At 39.0% G+C, this 19,790-nt stretch overlaps 1 protein-coding gene across 6 annotated transcripts in view; it reads left to right on the top strand.

The window, feature by feature from the left end:
* Positions 1–119: 119 nt before the first annotated feature.
* Positions 120–19,790, top strand: part of FAM126B (family with sequence similarity 126 member B) — a 77,790-nt gene continuing 58,119 nt past the window's right edge. For 3 of the 6 annotated variants that reach the window (XM_044241283.1, XM_044241282.1, XM_044241278.1), the window contains exons 1-2: positions 120–193; positions 963–996. The gene's annotated coding sequence lies outside the window, so the exon portion shown is untranslated. Of the gene's footprint in view, positions 194–962; positions 997–3,678; positions 3,727–18,327; positions 18,429–19,790 lie in introns of those variants that run through there. The other 3 variants (XM_044241279.1, XM_044241280.1, XM_044241281.1) reach the window with 3 other exon arrangements.

Genomic DNA, 19,790 nt, shown 5'->3' with positions numbered 1-19,790 from the left:
ATGTTTTCCTTGCTGGAGACCGGAATCCTTAGACACTGCACAGAGGGGAGGGCCGCGAAGATGCTCCAGCCAGTAAGGGAGGCAGTTGTTAGAGCGTGGAAGCGGCCAATGGGAAGGCTGGTTGTTGCGCTGCAGTTGGCAGGCTGCTGCGGGAGGCGGTGGCGGTGAGAAGCCGGAGGCAGCGGGGTGACAGGTAGGCGGCGGCGCTGTCTTTGGGGGACGCGGAGTGCTAGATCAGGAGGGATTTTCTCCTCGGGCTGCGGGAACCGTGGAGAGGATGTGACGAGGGTGGTCTTGGAAGGCGGTAGCTGGAGAGTTGGTGGTTCCGGAACCTCGCGTAGACCAGGTAGCAGCTTGGGAGGGTCGTGAGGAGAAAGCCGCTGAGGCTGGTGGAGGCTGAACCTTGCGGGGCGACGTGGGGGCCTAGGGCGTGAGGGGCTGCGGTGGCAGTGGCACAGAGAGGAGAGAGGCGGGAGCCAGACGACATCGTGAGGGATGGAGGAGTTCCTTGCACGAAGCTCTAAGAAAAGGACGCGGCATTGCAGGCACCGGAGAGAAATCCTGGAATTGCTTCTTAGGGCCATTTCTTGGGGTGGGAAGGGTGTGTGGAGAAGAAACCTAATTTACTGGCGGTCAGATCCTTCGAACTCTTTATAGCTATACATTATGTAACCCTTGGCTGTTATTTACCCAAACAACTAGGTTGTCGCCCTTGGAAGAGGAGGTCTTGGAACCTAGTGATGTGTTAGAATAGTTTTTTCCTCGGTTTGAGCGCTTACTACGTCGGCAGGCTCCTATCGGTGAAGAAGCATGAAGGATAGTCAGGAAGCTTATCCCAAATACGGACTTGGGTTGAGAGAAATGTTAGTTTGAGACTAGTAGCCAGGTTCATATTTTGTAGTTCATGAATTTGTTTTGAGGGTGACGGCTGATTATAAATATATATATATTTTAATCTTCAGGAAAGTGGAGAGCCTCAAAAATCTATTGTAAGAGGTAAGTGCAAGTTGGAAAATGACTAGAAAATTAGTTGTTAGACCCCCCCCCCATATTGTGGATGTTAGGGACTGTGAAAATAATGTGGTGGTTTGAAGGGGGATAGGGTGGGGAGAAGAAGTGATCTTTTAAGTAATTTGCTTACTAGGTCTGATAAACTAGTTAAGAATTATTTCTTAGGTTTAGGAAGTATGCTCTTTGAACCTCTCCCGCTGAGGTAAAACGTATTTACAGACACAATGAACTGTAAATTATTATCTTTTGTCTGAGTTTTTATAATTGTTTGCACAATACAATGTAGAGTAAAACAGGAATTTCATTCAGCATTTGTACGGAAGGATGAACTACATTTAAAATTAGATTTTATAACACACTGGAAAACTTTAAAAGAAGCATTATAAATTGATAACATGTAAGCTGATTGAAATGTAGCCTTTACCTGAGAAGATGAGGACTAATGTAGTAGAGCAAGTGTGTAATTTTCCTTTTTGTATTAATGATAATTTATAGTAGTATATCCCAGAACCTAAATTAAAAGGTTCATTTTGTTGTAAGTATCATTTGGCAAAAAGAGGTGGAGTTTGTTCTGAAATGTTAGTACGGAGATATTTATTAAGACTTAAGTTAAAAATTTTGATACTTGGTGTTTCACTCTTTGTCTTCCTATCTTTTTTGCAAGAGTGATACTATCTAGTCACAAAGAATACTTTCTGTTTTAGGTAGAATTCTGTAGTGTGAGTACCTGTGAACAAATCTCTGCTTTTGTGCAGGGTGGGGTGTGTGTGTGTGTGTGTGTGTTTTCCTGTGTGTATGTGTTTCTTCTTCTTATGTAACCAGCCTACTAGGGCTGTCTTAGAGAACTAATGGCTGATTTTGAATGGCCAGTAGGTGTCATTGTAGAATGCAATGAAGTTGCACATTGAGTGGGAAATTACCCAGTGATTTAAGAAACACTAGTCTTAATTAGAATATAATAATAATTGGCTTATTATTTATGCATCATTAGAAACCCAGTTTTTTGACATACTTAAGTATTGGAGTTGTTTATAAGGAATTTGAAACACTGGCTGTAAAGAAGTATCATTTTTGCTTTAAAATAGACCTTATTCAGAGCTTCTTAAATCCACCTCTTAAGCCATCTTGACATGCAGTAGGGACTTAAGATTGATTGTTTTTAATTCTCAGCTTTGGTGTTTAACAGTAGTTTATTAAATTCTATAATGATTAAGATTTTCAGCTTGACTGAGCTTTATAATAGAAAAACCAATGCTGTTACATAATAAAAAGCTAAAATGATAAAACATGGACAGAAAGTCTCTAAACAAGTTATCAGCTGGACCAAAAAAAGTACTTTGCCGTTGTTCTTTTAATTCAAGAACAGAGGAATTTCTGTCTTTCATTCCCTGTGGTTTCTTAGTTTTTTTGATGTCCAAAATAGCTTTTTTATATTTTTATCTGGCTAGTAGACTATGTGCCTTTCTCAGGATGATGAACTGAGTATTTGTCATTGTCTAAAATATAACATCATGAATTCTGGAGGGAGCTGACACAGAAAGCTCTGAAGGTGGCTTACAACTGGTGTGAATATAGCCCTTAACCTGCAGAGCCTTCTAAGCTCTTAGCTCTTTGTAGCTCTGGTCCTTTGTCTGCTGTTGATACAATGTTAAAAAATAGTTGGACCTAATTCACAAATTCTCCTGAAGGTGGAGAGTTACATATGTATCAGAATAACCTGGGAGTTAAAAAAAAAATAGGCATACACATATACCTATTTTATCACCTCCACTTCCCTTCAGAATCTTAGTGGTAGGAGGAATGTGAAGGGAGGTAGATATATCGTGAAGGAAAAAAAGATCTCCTAGGTAATATGGTTCATCACTGGCTTCCACTTTAGAATTAGTGATCTAATTTATGGCTCTCATGTTTGTGGGATGAAATAGCAACAGTATTCACTTGAAAGAAGCTACTAAATCTACCAGTATTTTTATAGTTCAATAAAATTCCACCATTTTAATATCATGGCCAGGCTAGATTTTCTGACCAGCAGCTAAAGTTGTCAAAATAAAAATTGTCCTGAATGTTTTGGATTAGTTTTTTCTAATTAGCTGCTTTCCATAAACCAAAATAATTTCTTCCACAATTCAGACTTGTGCTAATTTGTACAGATGTTGAGTCATATCTTGTTCTCTTAATATCTCTGAAAGGCATCTAGTTTTAGAATTAAATAGCACTGGAAAATACAAATTGGAAGTTTTCTTGATTAAAGTTCTTTTGGGATATTGCTATGATACAATGAAAATGCACATTTATCTTTTGTGTAAATATTTACTAATATATATGTTAATATATGTTAAAACTTGAAACTGTGAGTGTGTTGAATATAGGCCCTTTTTAGAAATTCATGATCCAGTTGGGAAGGGTATGTGCTGTGGTGAGTGCTGTGAATTGTGTAAGACTGATTCATAGACCTGTACCCCTGAAGCAAATAATACATTATATGTTAATTAAAAAAATGAAAGAAATTCATGGTCTATCTTAAGTCTAAACTTTTCTGTTTGGGTCTCGGCCGTGGAGACAAGTATAAGAAAAAGTAGATGAGTAGACTAATTTTGGAGAAAGATGTAAAAACTCAATTATGTAATGTATTAAGAGGTATGACTTTGATCACTTACAGAATTATAGTTCTTTCTAGGTTTGAAATATAACTGCTAAAAAAATTCATATGCTATGGTAAGTGACACCAATTTATTGAATGGCAAAGCATGGGTTACAAAATATTTATTTTGTTTTATGTAAAACACTTAACTCCCAGAAGTGTTTCAATTCAGTTTATCTGTCACTTTTGTTATTACGGCCCCTTAACTCTTTTTTTAAAAATTGAGGTATAATTGACATAATCCTTGATTCCTGATAATGCTTTGTCTTAATTTAGACTTTTGTTAGTTACCAAGATTTGTTATTTACTTCTTTAAATTCTTTTCCCCATATATTTTTTGAAAAAATGTGTGGAGGGAGTTGTATGCTGAGTGGCAAATGAAACTAATCTTTTTATATGTCCTTTTGTATGGAGGATTAAAAACACTTTTTTAATCAGACTTTATATTTTAGAGCAGTTTTAGGTTAACAGTAAAATTGAGTGGGAGGTACAACAATATACCACATACGCACCCCACACACATGTATAGCCTCCTCCAGTTACCAGTCTACCCCATAGAGTGGTACATTTGTTACAATTGATGAACCTAAATTGATACATAATTATCACCCAAAGTCCATAGCTTACAGTAGGGTTTGGTCTTGGCCTTGTACATTGGACAAATGAAATGTACAAATGAATGGTTAAATGAAAAGTGACATGTATCCACCATTATGATATTCAACAGAGTTAGTAGTGAGGCTTTTTAACCAGCAAATACTCCTTTTGTAGTTTTTTTCTTTCTAAATGAAAAAGGGAGTGGGGAGTATACCTCTGTTCTTTCTACTTGATGATTGTAAAATCTAAAGTTAGTATGAACTTGCAGTCTGTCACAGCACTTACTATTTATTGTTTGTGGAAAAAAAACTAGAAGGAACAAATGTTTCTGTTCAAAATTCTGTGGTCAAATCTCTTCTCATTATGTACCTTGTTCCTCTGATTTTATTTGCTCAGTTTGCATCTAAATGTGATGATACTTAGGTCTGTCTTTAATCCAGAGCTTTTCCTTGATCTCAGGTTCCTGTTTTATAATCTAATTGCCTGCTAGATGAGGATGACTTGCAGGTCCCTCAAATACAGTATGTCTTAAAGTGAATTCATATTTTTATCTTTTATCATCTCATGTGCTGAAGCTGGAACCTGGTATTATCTTTGACACTTTATTCATGTCTCCTTCATCTCAACAATGCTGGCTTCTGATGACTGTACCTTTTACTACTTTTTAAATTTCATTTACTTCTTTCAATTTCTACAGTCTTTAGAAGTACGAAGAGGGCGCCTGGGTGGCTCAGTGGGTTAAAGCCTCTGCCTTTGGCTCAGGTCATGATCCCAGGGCCCTGGGATCGAGCCCCACATCGGGCTCTCTGCTCTGCAGGGAGCCTGCTTCCTCCTCTCTCTCTGCCTGTCTCTCTGCCTCCTTGTGATCTCTGTCTGTCAAATAAATAAATAAAATCTTTAAAAAAAAAAAAAAGAAATACGAAGAGTTAGGACTTAGAGGTGTACTCTCTGGATTAGAATTCTGACTTCACATTTGTAGCCTCAATTTCTTTGTCGTTAAAAACAGAGTAGTACAACTGCACAGTTGCATTCTTGGGTATTTATTCCAGAGAAATTGAAAGTTATATTCACATAAAAATCTGTACATGAATGTTCATAGCAACTTAATTCCTAATAACCCTAAACTGGAAACAATTCAGATGTTCTTCAAGGGAATGGTTAAATAAACTGGCGCATTTTATACCGTGGACCACTATGCAGCAATAAAAAAGAAGGAACTGTTGATACATGCAATTTGGAAGAGTCTTAAGTGAAAAAAAGCCACTCTCAAAAGGTTATATACTCTATGATTCCATTTATATAATGTTCTTAAAATAACAAAATGATAGGCATGAAGAGTAGATTAGTGATTACTGGGAGTTAAAGATCAGGGAGAGGGGAGCCTCTTGATAGAACAGTCTGTATCTTGATTGTGGCAACAGTTACACAAATTATATAAATATATATATGATAAAATTGTATAAAATTGCACACACAAGTGAGTGGTTTTATAACTGCTGATATCTGAATAAAGTCTGTAGACTGCGCCAGTGTAAATTTCCTGATATTTTACCATATTTATGCAAGATGTTGTCATTGGGGGAAATTGAACCAAAGGTACCTGGGACTTCCTGGCACATATTTTGGGAACTTCTTGTGAGTCTTTTTATTTAAAAAAAAAATTAAAAATTTAAAGGGTAATTAGATTAAGTGAGCAAATGTAAGTACGGTTCTTATTGCAGTATTTAGTGCATCATAAATACATAGTAAATGTAGTAGTAGTGGCCCCAGCAGCATAATAGTTCAGGCCTCTCATCTCTTTCTAGGCCTTTCACTAGGACCATTCCAACAGTCTTATGGGTCATCCTTGAGTCAGTCTTACCTCCTGCCAGTCCATTCTAGAGTGCAGCCAGAGTGTTCTTTCTGAAGTACCCATCACATATTACTTACTTCATGCAAAATACTTCAGTGGCTCCCTGTTGTACTTTCATACATTAATTTCTTTTCTTTTCTTTTTTTTAAGATTCTTTATTTATTTATTTGACAGAGAGAAACGCAGTGAGAGAGGGAACACAAGCAGGGGGAGTGGGAGAGGGAGAAGAACGCTTCCCGCGGAGCAGGTAGCCTGATGCGGGGCTCCATCCCAGGACCCTGGGATCATGACCCGAGCTGAAGGCAGACGCTTAACGACCGAGCCACCCATGTGCCCCTAATTTTATTTTTTTAATCATAGTGGAATGAAGCATTGGAATCAGCATTACCTTGGGGATACTACAATAGGTGAATTGAAGATAAAAACAGAAAAATCTTGAGTGATTTTTCTCATCTTAAGGAACTATTAAGTGTTGTTATTTTATTTTATTTTTAAAGATTTTATTTATTTATTTGACAGAGAGAAATCACAAATAGATGGAGAGGCAGGCAGAGAGAGAGGGAAGCAGGCTCCCTGCTGAGCAGAGAGCCCGATGTGGGACTCGATCCCAGGACCCCGAGATCATGACCTGAGCTGAAGGCAGTGGCTTAACCCACTGAGCCACCCAGGCGCCCCAAGTGTTGTTATTTTAAAGTTGGGATTTTGTTTGTTTTAGTTTTTTGTGGTTTTTGGTATTGGTGCCCAACACACTACACCAAAACTTAATGGCTTAGGGCAAAGAGATTTATTGTTTTTCATCGTCTTTAGGTTGACTGAGGAGTTCCTCTGTTGGTTTCACTTGGCTCTCTCATGTAGTTGACTCTGCCTGGAGAATTGACTGAGTTGGAAGGTCCAGGGTGTCCTCACTCACATGTTTGCACTTGGTGCTAGCTGTCGTTAAATTGTGGCTTCTTATTCTCTAGTAGGCTAGTCTGGCAATCTTACATGGCATTTTCAGGGTAGCATTCTTTTTTTTTTTAATCTTTTTAAAGCTTTTATTAATTTATTTGACACACAGAGAAAAATCACAAGTAGGCAGAGAAGCAGGCAGAGAGATGGGGGGAAGCAGGCTCCTTGCTAAGCAGAGAGCCTGACGCAGGCCTCGATTCCAGGACTCTGAGATCACGACCTGAGCCAAAAACAGAGGCTTAACCCACTGAGCCACCCAGGCCCCCCCCCCTTTTTAAAGATTTTATTTATTTATTTGAGAGAGAGGGAGCACAAGCAGAAGGAGCAGCAGAGGGAGAGGGAGAAGTAGGCTCGCTGCTGAGCAGGGAGCCCAATGTGGGGCTCGATCCCAGGACCCTGGGATCTTGACCTGAGCCAAAGGCATACGCTTAATTGACTGAGCCACCCAGGCACCCCTCAGGGTAGCATTCTGAAAAGGTGAAGGTAGAAGCTGCAGGGCTCCAACTCTTTAGGGCTTAGCCTCTGGAACTTACATGATGTCCCTTCCATCACATTCTGTTGGTTAAAGCAACTCGCAAAGCTAGCCTAAATTCAGGGGAATGGAGAAATAGAAAAAGAACTCTGTCTCTCTAAGTTTGGGCCGCTATAATAAAGTATGATAGACTAGGTGGCTTAAACAACAATTTATTTCTCACAGTTCTGGAGGCTGGGAAGTCCAAGATCAATGTGCCAGCAAATTGTTTTTCTACTGAGAGCTCACTTCCTGGTTCAGAGATGGCTGTCCTCTCATTGAGTTATCAGATGGCAAAAGGGGTAAGAGAGCTCTCTGGGGTCTCTTTTCTAAGTGTATACATCCCATTTATGAGTGCTCTACCCCTGTGATCTAATCACATCCCAAAGGCCCCACCTCTTAATACCATTATATTGAGGGTTAGTTAGTATTTCAATATATAAATTTTGGTGAGACACAGACATTCAAATTATTTCCTATTTTGATGTAAGGATGGAAAATAGTCCAAAGAAAATGGTACATTCACTAAGAATTTGAAACATTGAGACTTAACAAGTACAAATAACATAAGTATAATATAAAGTTGTTAAATGGCAAGCGAGGTAGGGCAGGTTCAAAATATTTATGAGGTACAGTAGTCTGTATAATATATGGGAAATCAACCTTATTTGATTGTTGTGCATACAGCAATATTACCTGAAAACTTGAAGGGTTATTCTATAGAAAGGTTACTGAACAGTTTTTAAACAGCCGATTTAACATCTTTCATCAAAATATTTATTTTTCCTAACCTCTTATTTTCATATAATTTGGTCTTGGCAGTGACAGTTTTATAAGTCACGTTACTTTTCTAGAACATAACTCCTAAATGTTGGCAAGAAATTACAGTACTGCATTATGAAATCTTGTCACTGTACCAAACTACTATAAACACCCCTCCAGCTGAGCTATAATGGTGCATAGAGTATAGGCTCCTTGTTTTATCTTGCTTCCTAGTCTGTCCCGTTTCTGTGGAAATGTCTTACATTTTATCATCAAGTTGAAGCAGAGCTGAGATGGCTGTTGGCATCTTGGACCGCAGATTGTTGCTGAGTCTCTTTTTCACCTTATCAATGAGGAATTGTGTTTAGCTGCTAGAAACAGATAAACAATCATTGCTTAAACAAGATAGAAGTTCATTTCTTTGTCTTGTGGAAAAAAAACCCAGAAATTGACAGTTTAAGACTAATAAGGCACGTCCATAAAGTTATCAAGAATCCAGGCTCCTCCTGTCTTTTTCCTGTGCCATTTTTAGCATGTGGCTTCCATTCTCAAGGACGCAGGATGGTTACTGGATATCCTGTCATCACATCCAAGTTCATGGCAAAAGGAAGGAAGAAGAAAGGCAGAGAACAAAAGGGCACACCTCTCATCTTTTAAGAAGCCTTTCTAGGATTATTCACACAGTACTTCCTCTGATCTCATTTACCAGAACTTAGTCATTTGGCCATATTTGGTTACAAGTGAGGTTCAGAAATAGTTGAGCATTTAGACTGTATCAGTGGGGGCGCAGGTAGGCATCTGTATTGGGTGGGAACTAGGAGTCTGCCGTGCTTGCTTCTCTCTCTGCCGAGTCTGCTGCTGACTGCCCTGTTGTTGCTGTTAAGGGGTTCATCCAGTATACTTGAATAAGTGCTATGTGCTAGGCCTTGTTAGGAACTGGAAATGCAAACACAACGGAGGAGTAGTCCCTGCCCTAGAGAAGCTGTAGTTTAAGAATAGGACTAATAAGCCTGTACACATGTTTCTGGGAATGAAAAGTATTAAGTACTGTTATGTAATTAAGTAATGAAAAGTATTAAGTACTATTCTGCCTACTGCATCGATTTACAAGGGGCTTAAGATGGAGAGGGAGAGGTCATTGCTTTGAAAGAGTAATAGTAATGAAAAGAAATCAGCTGTTCTCTGCTTCCTAGGGGAGAGGAATGAGGGCTGTTTTCCTTCTCCACACGCCAGAGAAAGAGGTCCTAAAGGAATCACTCTAGGGACACCTGGGTGGCTTAGTTGGTTAAGCATCTGCCTTCAGCACTGGTCATGATCCCAGGGTCCTAGGATTGAGCCCCATGTCGAGTTTCTTGCCCAGCAGGGAGCCTTTCTCCCTCTGCTTGCTACTCCCCCGACTTTTGTGCTCTCTCTCTCTCCCTGACAAATGGATGAATAAAATCTTTTTTAAAGAAATTAAAAAATATTAGAATCACTCTTGTGTGCTTAATCACACTTAGAATCACACTTTGTGTGCTTAAGAAGAGAGACTGTTGTTGGAAACTTTTATTTTTCCAGCATGAGGCAGAAGCTCTTTAGCCAGAGATATGTGGCATGAAGTAGTGATGAGTATCAATGATTTTGGTGTCTGCAACAACTGTAATTTGATGTGAAACCACCTGTGATACCTGTTTGTGACCCAAGACACAGAAAATGCTGTGCATTTTTTTGTTTTGTTGTTTTGCTTACATTTATAATAAAATGAAATGATAAATTTTAGAGATTAATAATAAGAATGATATGGGGTGCTTGGGTGGCTCAGTTTGGTTAGTGACCAACTTTTGGTTTTGGCTAGGGTCATGATCTCTGGATTGGTGAGATGGAGCCCCATGTCAGGCTCCATGCTCAGTGGGGAGTCTGCTTGAAGAGTCTCTCCCTCTGCCCCTCCCCCTTCTCATGCATGCTCTCTCTCTAAAATTAATACATAAATCTTTAAAAAACATATAAAAATAGAAAGAATGATACAGTTTTCTTCCTATCAAAGTTTATGAGTTTGATTCACAGTTTCCAGGGGGTCTGTGGATTCTAGGTTGAGAATTTGTGAATGAGGGGGAAAGAAGGGCTTTGAATGGATACTGGGTTGTATGCTAAGAAAGGCTTTGAAGAGAAAGTGACTATCTGAGTCTTAAAAGAGTAAGGTGGTTGGCTAGAGGGTAGTTGAAAGGCATTCTAGAGAGGAGGAGAGTAGCTTAAGAAAATGCATGGAGGTGTGCGATAGCTTGCCATGTCATGGAATTGTAGGTTAACATTGATGAAGGACATCTTTGTCGAGCCAGGGCATAATTTCTGTTCCTACTGACTGGGTCAGTTTTTTCATGAGCAGATTAAGCAAGTACAGTGACAGAGCCTGTGTAGCCAGTCCTTAGATAGGTACCTCTGTTCGTCTTTCTGCTCAGGTATGGTGAACATGTAAATCTGCCTACTGGGAGGATTTCCTTTTTCTCATGTGTTTCAGGACCACCTCTGTGCCAGGGTAATGCCTGCATCTCCTGTGAAACCATGTGTAAACCAGGCCAGAATTTTTCTTTCTTGATCATACGGGACTCTGCAAGTTCATAGATTAAGGGAATGTTGACATTTAATAGGGTATTTAAGCCATTTGTGTGCCATGGGTATTTGAGTAGGGTATTTGCTATTTGTTTTTAAGGTTTTTTGTGCTTTCAGGGCCATGCTAACCTTATATGTAACCTTTCATAGTCAGAACCAGCAACTTCTGTAGTGGTAATAACCGGTTTCAAATAATGATTTTAAAATTTTAAAAAAAGAAAAAAGATTTGTGTTTTCTCATGTAAAGCGTTGCAAGTCTGGGTGACTGCAGGACAGCTATTTTCTATATGATGGGTCTGCAGTACATCTTTGTATTTTTCTCTGCTTCTGTTGTCATAGTGGCAAGGGAAGAACAAGCTGGAGAGTACCTACTGGCAATTAAATGCTTCCCCAGGGATCATTTCTGCTCTCTGGTCAGAGCAAGTCATGGGGTCACATCTGACTTAAAGAAGGTAGAGAACTATCATCTCATGTGCCCTAAAGGATAGCAAGAGCTAATGTCTGGTACAGTGTCACTTCCACTTAATGATGGAGATGCTGCTAGCACATTCCACTTTATGGCTTGGTGGGTTAGAACACCCAGTTCTTTAGGATAGATCAGGTCATACGGCCACTTTGGTGCCCCATGGTCATTCTCTATCAGGACCCAAAAGCCAGGCAAGGAGTTCTTTCTCAAAAGTAGCATAATCATCTGTAGAAGGGGGCAAAGCTTTATTCTTTCAGAATCACAAAGCAGTGATTCTCAGGGCGCCGGGGTGGCTCAGTTGGTTAAGTGTCCAACTCTTGGTTTTTGGCTCAGGTCATGATCTCAGGGTCATGGGATTGAGCCCCTGTCAGGCTCCACACACAGCATGGAGTTGACTTGGGATTCTCCTTCTTCACTTGCTCATGCTATCCGTCTCTCTCCCTCTCTCTCTTTCTCTCTCTCTAATATTTTTAAAGCAGTGATTCTCAGCCAGGGGCAATACTGTTTCCGAAGAGATATTTGGCGATGTTTGTAGACATTTTATCACACCTTGGGAGTGGTGCTACTTGTATCGAGTGGGGGAAAAGCCAGAGATGCTGCTAAACATCCCGCCACAGGACAGCCCCTTACAACGTCAGGAGTGACCAGTCTGCTAATTGTACCAGTGTTGAAAAACCCTCTTCTCTGTGGGGCTTTATGCCTAGTGGTTTGTGTTGTGATTCTCTTATCAGGGCCTGTTGGTAGCTTTATATAGCTGCTTTATCATCTACCAGAGACATTTCAGACACCACTGAGTTTGCTGGATCTTAAGGCCCAAATAACAGAGTGTCTTGCCCTGCCACATTGGCCTGCGTCACTGCCTTGTCACATCCTGGGCCTCATTTAAAGCTAGCAGCTTATTGGCTGTTCAAGAAATGGGACAGAGCAGCGCATTAAAATAATGGTTTATTTCCAGAATTTAAAGAGGTCCACCAAGGACCATGTTTTTTTCTAAGTGGTGGTGATGGACTAAGTCATGGCAGCATGTCCTTAATTTTGAAGAGAATGTCTTGGCATATTCTAGACACTAGATCCCTAGAGATTTCATCAAGGTCTCAGGTTCTTAAATTATTGTGTGATTCTCCACTCTCTGGCATGCCTGTATCTTTCCAAGGTATCTTACTAACCAGGTAAAATAAGCATGATGTTCTCAGTGTAATGAACAAGTATAATATCCTGTGGGTTCGTGAGATGTTCAGAGTTCTTGTAGTCTAGACTGATAAGACATGGCTTCACCACTACTAGCCAAGTGACCTTGTGCAAGTGATTTAACCTGTCAGTGACAGTTTCTTCATCTAGAAGTTGGGGATAAGGACAGTGCCAACCATATGGGGTTTTTCTAAACAGATGAATTTTTAAAAATGCTTAGAGGATGCCTGGCTGGCTCAGTCAGTAGGGCATGTGACTCTGGATCTCAGGGTTCTGAGTTTGAGCCCCACATTGGGTCTAGAGATTACTTAAAAATAAAATCTCCTGGGATGCCTGGGTGTCTCAGTGGGTTAAAGCCTCTGCCTTCTGCTCAGGTCATGATCCCAGGGTCCTGGGATCAACCCCACGTCCGGCTCTCTGCTCAGCAGGGAGCCTGCTTCCTCCTCTCTGCCTGCCTCTCCGCCTACTTGTGATCTCTGTCTGTCAAATAAATAAAATCTTAAAAAACAAAACAAAAAAAAGCATAATGCTATTAAGAAAAAAAGATTGACAGATGTGACTGTTTTCTTAATTTGTAAATCTAAAGTTTAAAGATAAACTCCTTTGTATACATTTAATTATATTTAAAATTAGAAACAGTACATCTGTTTTCTTGTAGTATTCCAAAAGAAGTAATGGTCATGATAAGAAGAAAGGAAGAAATATTTAGGCACTTAGATGCCCACCTCTATTCTCTCCTCCTTTATCCAATTTCCTGCTTTCTCTTTTTCCTGATAGCTCTGGATTATAGTTAAAAATGTTTAACTCATGGGGTGCCTGGGTGGCTCGGTCTGGTAAGCCTCTGCCTTGAGCTCAGGGTCCTAATTCCAGGGTCCTGGGATCAGGTCCCACATTGGGCTCCTTGCTCAGTGAGGAGCGTGCCTCTCCCTCAAATATTTTTTGCCTTCAGGAAGAGCTTGTCCTGAACTTTGTCAGTTAACTAGGTAAGGAAGAGAATTATTTAGAAGAATGCCACCAAACCTAGATACTGCTGCCTTCCTTGACTCTTTAAATACCAAGTATTTTTAAAAGTTATTTGTTATTTGAAAGATTTTTTCAAAAATTCATCGTAATTTCCTGGAATAAGTTGTATTTAAGGCATGCCATCTTTACACCCAGAATATGGTCTCTATTAGTTCCCACTGAAAGGAGCAAGGCTTCCGTAGAGAAGTGTTTGATCCTAAGTCTAGGGCAAGAACTGTACAAGATGAGCCTGTGACTTCTAGTTGTATCAGGAAGTTAGAAGACTATTGTCATTTACTAGGTTTATGTCAAAAGAGCTTTTGAGCTATGTTGGGGGTTCCCATGACCAGTTCCAAGTTTCATGATTTGTTAGAATCACTGAAGAGTCATTATACTCAGTTATACTTTATTACTGTGAAATGACAAAAATTAGCAAAACAAAAGACATACAAGGTGAAATCTGGAGGAAACCAGGTGCAAGCTTAACAAGAGTCCTTTCCCAGTGGAGTTGACCAGGATGCTCTTAATTTCTCCAGTAATGAGTTGTGACAACATGTGTAAGATGTTGCCTACTAGGGAAGATCTTTTGAGCCTAGATGTCTGTGGTTTTTATTGGCATCAGTTATACATACTATAATTAATGAAGTTTCAGACCTCCTAAAGAAAACCTGATTTTACCATAGTCCTGTTGTTCATATAGACTACTTCGACAGACTGATGCAGTTTGATTCAAGGCCACAAGAATGCAAAACACTTACCAGAACGTTTCAGGAGTTCATTTTCCAGGAGCTGTTAGAGTTGAATGTGTTGACCCAAAATTAGGTTGAAGGCTAACCCCCATTCCCTCAGAATTTGACCCTATTTGGAAATAGGGTCATTGCAAATGTAATTAGATAAGATGAAGTCATACTGGAGGAGGGTGGACCTTTAATCCAGTATGAGTGGTGTCTTTCTAAGAAGAGGAGAGAAGACACAGGCACAGTAAGAAGATAGCAGTGTAACAACAGAGACAGCCGTTAGCCTGGGAATACCGAGGATTGCTGGCAACTCCAGAACCTGAAAAGACAAGGAAGGATTCTCTGCAAGTTTCAGAGGAAGTATGGCCCTGCTGACATCTTGATTTTAGACTTCTAGAGCCCAGGAGAACTGTGAGATAATAAATTTATGCTGTTTTAATCCATGCAGTTTATGGTATGGTGTTATGGCAGCCTTAGGAAAATAATACACTAACCAGTGGCCACAGTAACAAACCCTTTTTGGGAATGTGCAAGGTTTGAACGGTAGGCTTGCTGAATTAACTATTGCCTTGACAGGAGTCAAGCATGAAAAGGCTTCCACTGGGCAAAGATGGGACAGTTTGAGTATTGGTAAGAATAATACTGTTTTTCTGAAAATAAATAAATTGGAAAAAAAAAAGAATCTATAGAAGATTTACTATAATTAATAAGTGTACTTACCAAGTTACCTAGATAAAAGGTTAATATAAAAATTAATTGCAATATTAATTCTATGTATGAGAAAATGAAAAATAATATTTTAATGTTTTCTGCATTTAAAAAATTTAAGATCCCATGAATGGAGCTAGAGTGTATTATGTTAAGTAAAATAAATCAGCCCAACAAACACAAAAAATATAAAATAAAATAATTTTTAAAATAACAACAACAACAACAAAAAAGAATAATAACTATAGTGGGTTGAAACATACCAAGTATATTTAGCCCATGAGTTTATAATGATACTTAAAGCAAAACTAATTTCCTACCAGTAGAGGATCCTTGTTAACCAACTCATTTTGGAAGCTGGTTAAAAAAAAAGGTGGGGGGAAACATTAAGCATTTATCCCATCTTTCTTGTAAAAAGGCTATCTATTACTAAGTAACCAAATACTAGATAGAGAAATTTCTCTTTCTAGAAATATTCCAGCTAGTTAAGAAAGAATAATAGAATTAGGTAGTTATTTATAACCATTTGGTAATCTCTAAGGAACCTTAGGCTGCTAATATCACAGAAAGTGACAACCAGATGTTATAAAGCTACAGACAATATGAATGGTTCCCACTCCCCAAAAATAAACCTAATCTGTCAAACTGCTATATTGAACCACAATCTAGAAGAGCTACAGAAGACAGAGGAATATATTAAATCATCATAAGGGTGTAGTCAGCCAAATCCAGACATGTGAAAAATGGTAAATAACTGTTTTCTTCAACAAATAAATTACAAGATAGATACACACAACTGTAGATTAAAAGAGATTTAAGAGATGTCATCCAGGGTCGTTAAACTTGTCTGACTTCAGCTCAGGGTCCTGGGATCCAGCCCCGAATCAGGCTCTCTGCTTGGCGGGAGGCCTGCTCCTCCTTCTCCCACTCACCCTGCTTGTGTTCTCTCTCTCTCAAATAATAAATAAAATCTTAAAAAAAAAAAAAAAAGATGTTATCCAGTCCTGATATGTGAACTTCATTTGGATACTGATTCAGTGTTTTTAAAAATTGGCATAATTGTAAATTGGAACATCAGTTGGGTATATTTGATTATATTAAGGAATTACTTTAAAATTTCTTATATATGGATGCCTGGGTGGCTCAATTGGTTAAGCCTGCCTTTGGCTCAGGTCATGATCCCAGGGTCCTGGAATCGAGTCCCACATCTGGCTCCTTGCTCAGCGGGGAGCCTCCTTCTCTCTCTGCCTCTGCTCTGCCGCTCTGCCTGCTTGTATTCTCCCTGTCCCTCTCTCTCTCTCTCTCTCTGACAAATAAATAAATAAATAAAATCAAAAAATTAAAATTTCTTAAATGTAATGATATTGTGGCTATTTTAAAAAAAATTTTTTTAAAGATTTTATTTATTTATTTGACAGGCAGAGATCACAAGTAGGCAGAGAGGCAGGCAGAGAGAGAGAGGAGGAAGCAGGCTCCCCGCCGAGCAGAGAGCCCGATGCGGGACTCGATCCCAGGACCCTGAGATCATGACCTGAGCCGAAGGCAGCGGCTTAACCCACTGAGCCACCTTATTTGAGAGTGCATGTGAGAAAGCAGAATTTGTGGGGAGGGAGACAGAGGAAGAAGAGTAAATCGGGCTTCCCACTGAGCAGGGAGCCTAACATGGGGCTAAATCCCAGGGACCTGAGCCGAAGGCAGACGCTTAACCAACTGAGCCACCTAGGCATCCCTCTTTTTTTTTCCCCCTCATTTTTTACTGTAAGCATTTATAACTCCAGATTTCCTTGTTAGCACCACTTTTGTTGCATCTCATAAGTTTTGTATATTAGGTGTTTATTTTCATTTGTCTCAAATATTTTGCAAGTTATTTTGTGATTTCTTCTTTGACTTCTTGGTTGTTTTAAAGTGTGTTGTTTAATTTGCACAATTCTGTGGATTTTCCCAATTCTCTTCATTTCTAACTTCTTCCTATTATGATCACAGGAAGTACTGTGTGTGATACCTGTTTTTCTTAAATCTACTGAAACTTAACTTGTGGCCTAGCATGTGATCCATCCTGGAAAATGACCCAGTTATACTTGGAGAATATATCTGCTTTTGTTGGGTAGAGTGTTCTGTATACATGTGTTAGATCTTGTTGGATTATTGTGTTGTTTATATCCTCTGTTTGCCTTATTTCTTTTTGTGGGGTACTGAAGTCTCCAGATATTATAGAACTATTTCTCTCTTTACTTCTGTCAGATTTGTCTCATATATTTTGATGGTCTCTCATTAGGTGCATAAATATTTGTTATGTCTTCTTGCTGTATTGATCTTTTATAAGTCCTCCTTTGTCTCTTTTTTGAATTAAAGGTTATTTTATCAGTTAGTAGTATAGCTATCTTTGATCTCTTTTAGTTACTATTTGCATGGATTATCTTTTTGTAGTCTTCTACTTTCAATCTGTTTGTGTCCTTGGATCTCAAGTGACTCTTGTAGACAGCATATTGTTGGATCATGTGTTTTTATTGTTCTGTAAAACTTCTTAGTCTTTTTGAAGAATTTAATCCATTTACATTGATTGTAATTACTGATAAGGATTTCTATAGTTTTGCTATTTGTTTTCTGTTTATTTTATCACTTTTTTCCCTCATTTTGTATTACTTTTGCATTTAGTTGATTTTCTTAGTGAAATGTATACATTTCTCATTTTCTTTTGTGTATATTCTGCAGCTGTGTGTGTGTGTTTGTGGTTACTATGGGGATTGCATTTAACATCCTAAAGTTAAAACACTGTAATTTGAATTTATACTAACTTCCATAACATACAAAAATTCTGCTTCTTTGCTGGTCTGTTCCTACCCCTTTCAGTTGTTGATTGTATCTTTGTACATTGTGTGCTCCAAAACATAGGAATTCTTTTACTCCATGCAGTTGACAACAAAGTAAAGGTCAAGGTTGGTAACTGTACATTACCTCTGAAATTACTCATATCAGAGAGATCCTATGATAATTGTCTTTATCTGATTGACTTATTTCGCTAGCAACATACCCTCTAGTTCTGTCCATATTGTTGCAAATGGCAACATTCCTTTTTTTTTGGATGGCTGTGTAACATTCCATTGTGTATATACCACATCTTTATCCATTTCTCTCTTGATGGACATCTGGGTTCTTTCCATAGTTTGGCTATTGTGGACATTGCTGGGTACAAGTGCTCCTTCAAAGCAAAGATACAAATGTTGTATCTTTGGGGTAAATACTTAGTAGTGCTAATGCTAAGTTGCACTATTTTCAACTTTTTGAGGAAGCTCCATGCTGTTTTTCAGAGTGGTACACCAGCTTGCAGTCCCATCAACAGTGTAGGAGGAATCCCCTTTCTCCACATCCTGACCAACATCTTTCATTCCCTGAGTGGCTAATTTTAGTCATTCTTACAGGTATGAGGTGGTATCTCATTGTGGTTTTGATTTTTATTTCCCTGATGCCAAACGATGAGCATTTTTTCATGTGTTTGTTGACTGTTTGTATGTCTTCTTTGGAGAAATGTCTGTTCGGGTCTTCTACCCATTTCTGGATTGGATTATTTGTTCATGGGGTGTTGAGTTAGATAAAATATAGATTTTGCATACTAGCCCTTTATCCGATAAGACATTTGCAAATATCTTCTCCCATTCCACTGGTTGTCTTTTGATTTTGTTGACTGTTTCCTTTGCTGTGCAGAAGATTTTTTTTTTAAGATTTTATTTATTTATTTGAGAACGAGAAAGAGAGAACATGAGATGGGAGAAGGCCAGGGGGGAGAATCAGACTCCCTGTGGAGCTGGGAGCCCGATGTGGGACTCGATCCCAGGACTCTGGGATCATGACCCGAACTGAAGGCAGTTGCTCAACCAACTGAGCCACCCAGGCGCCCTTCGTGTGGAAGCTTTTTACCCTGATGAGGTCCTAATAGTTCATTTTTGCCTCTGTCTCCCTTGCCTTTGAAGATGTGTCTATCAAGAAGTTGCTGCAGCCACAGTCACAGAGGTTGCTGCCTGTGTTCTCCTCTAGGATTTTGATGGATTCCTGTCTCATGTTTAGGTCTTTCATCCATTTTAAGTCTATAAAGCATATGATGTAAGGAAATGGTCCAGTTTCGTTTTTCTGCATGTGGCTATCTGAATTTCCCCAACATCACTTGTTGAAAAGATTGTCTTTTTTCCACTGGATATTGTTTCCTCCTTTGTCAAAGATTAGTTGGTTGAATAGGTGAGGGTCCATTTCTGAGTTCTGTATTCTGTTCCATTGATTTAATGTGTCTGCTTTTGATCCAGTACAATACTGTCTTGATGATTACAGCTTTGTAATAGAGGCTGAAATCCAGAATTGTGGTGCCATCAGCTTTGGTTTTCTTTTTCAACATTCCTTTGGCTATTCAGGATCTTTTCTGGTTCCATACAGATTTTAGGATTATTTGTTCCAGCTCTGTGAAAAAAGTGGATGGTATTTTGATGGGGATTGTATTGAATGTATAGATTGCTCTGGGTAGTATAGACATTTTAACAATATTTTTTCTTCCAATCCATGAGCATGGAACGTTTTTCCATATTTGTGTCTTCAATATCTTTCATGACTGTTCAATAGTTTTCTCAGTACAGATCCTTTGCCTCTTCGGTTAGGTTTATTCTTAGGTGTCTTACGGTTTTTCGTGTGATTGTAAGTGGGATTGACTCCTTAGTTTCTCTTCTCCCTCATTGTTAGTGTGTATAAGTGCAACTGATTCCTGTGCATTGATTTTATATCCTGCCACTTGCTGAATT

This window comes from Neovison vison, chromosome 3 (assembly GCF_020171115.1).
Source record: "Neovison vison isolate M4711 chromosome 3, ASM_NN_V1, whole genome shotgun sequence".
NCBI classification, from domain to species: Eukaryota; Metazoa; Chordata; class Mammalia; order Carnivora; family Mustelidae; genus Neogale; species Neogale vison.
The sequence above is the reverse complement of the archived record's forward strand: the minus strand, read 5'-3'. Positions and strand labels throughout refer to the sequence as shown.